A 2785-nucleotide genomic window follows, 5' to 3' on the forward strand; every position below is an offset into this window, starting at 1 on the left:
CAAAGATAAATACATAGACACATAGATACATGCATATATACATAGAAGAAGGCTCTTGCATGAATTAATGATAGCTGTGTGCTCTAAGAAAGTATGATTAATGTAATCCTTTGTAATTAAGAAAAAATTTAAAGATAGTCATATTATTTATATATATATATATATATATATATATATATATGTATGTATATATATATATAATTTCTAAAGATTTCTATCTGGAAAACATTCCCTAAAAAAATTATGAAGGTGATCCTAAAGGATTTTTTTTTTTATTTCTTTGAGTTCTATCATAGCATTAGTACATTTGTATGTCCCACATTGTCCTTGCATTTTACCTTACTGTTGTGAAATTCACTAATTACTAATTTTGGAAAACTTTGAGGCTCAACATAGCCTTGACTTACATTTAAGATTTTAAATAAATATATATCATCTGAATTCTTAAGGGTTGTTCTTTTATTACACTAAATTTAAAAATGCCCATAAATGACTCTCAATGACTCTCTATGAAGCACACACTATAATTTCAGATTGAAGTCTCTCAATCTTCTTGCATGTTACACTGGTGAAATTGTTTTAATATCCTGACACGTTTACCGGTAAGAACTGTATTCAAAAGAAATGTGGTGTACCAAAGAAAACCCAAGCCCAACTATATGTACAAGAACCTCACTTCAAATATGATGATATAAATATGTTGGAAGTTAAAAGATTTAAAAAAAAAAAAAAAGTAGATTTCCGCTTCCGGACCGAGGGAGCACCCGTGCGCGGGACTTTCAAGCGTCTAACCCGGGAGTTCCAGCTGTCATGAACCTCTGGGTGCACAAATACCGGCCCTGATCCTTGGGACCGCTGGACTATCATGAGGAGCAGGCGGCCCCGCTGCGCAACCTGGTGCAGTGTGGTGATTTTCCTCATCTCTTAGTGTATGGACCATCAGGGGCTGGAAAAAAGACAAGAATTATGTGTATTCTACGTGAACTTTATGGTGTTGGAGTGGAAAAATTAAGAGTTGAACATCAGACCATCACAACTCCATCTAAAAAGAAAATTGAAATTAGCACTATTGCGAGCGATTGAAGCACCCTGAAGTGAATCCCAGTGATGCTGGAAATAGTGACCGGGTAGTAATTCAGGAAATGTTGAAAACAGTGGCACAATCACAACAACTTGAAACAAACTCTCAAAGAGATTTTAAAGTGGTATTATTGACAGAGGTTGACAAACTCACCAAAGACGCTCAACATGCCTTGCGTAAGATCATGGAAAAGTATATATCCACTTGCAGATTGATCTTGTGTTGCATTTCTACATCTAAAGTGATACCACCTATTCGCAGTAGGTGCCTGGAGGTTCGTGTGCCTGCTCCCAGCATCGAAGATATTTGTCATGTATTATCTACTGTGTGCAAGAAGGAAGGTTTGAATCTTCCTTCACAACTGGCTCATAGACTTGCAGAGAAGTCCTGCAGGAATCTCCGTAAAGCCCTACTTATGTGTGAAGCCTGCAGAGTGCAACAATATCCTTTTAGTGCAGATCAAGAAGTCCCTGAAACAGATTGGGAGGTGTATCTCAGGGAGACTGCCAATGCTATTGTCAGTCAGCAGACTCCACAAAAGCTCCTTGAAGTTCGTGGAAGACTTTATGAGCTTCTAACTCATTGTATTCCTCCTGAAATAATAATGAAGAGCCTTCTCTCAGAACTTTTACATCATTGTGATGGACTACTGAAAGGGGAGGTGGCCCAGATGGCTGCTTACTATGAACATCGTCTACAGCTGGGTAGCAAAGCCATTTATCACTTGGAAGCATTTGTGGCCAAATTTATGGCACTTTATAAGAAGTTCATGGAGGATGGGTTGGAAGGCATGATGTTTTGACATCTTGACATCTATCCTTAATTCTTCCTAATATTTCTCAGTATCAGCATTTACATTCAGTTTATATTGGAAGAGCTGCAGGTAAAATAAACTTACTTTACCTAAAAAAAAAGTATACCATAAAAAAATGAATTAAAAAAAAAAAGAAAGAAAGCAGAAGTGGCTATATTAACATCAGGGAAAAAAGGCTTCAGAGCAAAGATAATTATCAAGAACAAAGAGAAATTATAATGATATAACTACAAATCCTATATCTATTAAAAAGAAAATAAGGGAATACTACCAGCAATTCTATACATGTGAGTTAGAAAAGGTAAAGAAAGTGGCCCAATTCCTTCAAAACACAAACCACCAAACCTCCTTCAATAAGAACTAGATTAACTGAATAGTCTCATAAATATTAAAAAATTGAATCTGAAATGTAAAAGCTTTTAAAAAAGAAATCTCTAGACCCAGATGGTTTCAATGGATAATTTGTAGAAAAACCTTAGAACACTTTTTGACTGTTTTTAGCCTCTATAAAAGTTGAACATATGATTACAAGTCAGGAACTCCATTCCCATGTATACTCTTAACATAAATATATATGAAGTATAGTATGTGAAATATATATAGTGAATATAAAAATAAATCTACCAATGTTCTCAGGAGTTATATTTGCAATAAGTAAAACTTCAGAAAGACTTCTCAGCTTCCATCAGAACAACTACACTCCCTTGCCTCAAACGTGCACACACACAGAGTGATCCCTTAGCTTCTTCAAAATCCTGTAACTGCTTAAAAGAATTAGAAAACCTGCACTATTAGGTACCTTGAGGAAATCAAATCTGCCTTTCAATTTATCTAAACTTTTAAAAATGTTTTTGTTTGCCTTGTTTTATTTTTAAAATATCCTTCCTTAA

At 35.1% G+C, this 2785-nt stretch overlaps 1 pseudogene; it reads left to right on the forward strand.

Moving 5' to 3' along the window:
- Positions 1–627: 627 nt before the first annotated feature.
- Positions 628–1952, forward strand: LOC122919278 (annotated as a pseudogene).
- The last annotated feature ends 833 nt before the right edge of the window (positions 1953–2785 follow it).

Source organism: Neovison vison, chromosome 11 (genome assembly GCF_020171115.1).
Source record: "Neovison vison isolate M4711 chromosome 11, ASM_NN_V1, whole genome shotgun sequence".
NCBI classification, from domain to species: Eukaryota; Metazoa; Chordata; class Mammalia; order Carnivora; family Mustelidae; genus Neogale; species Neogale vison.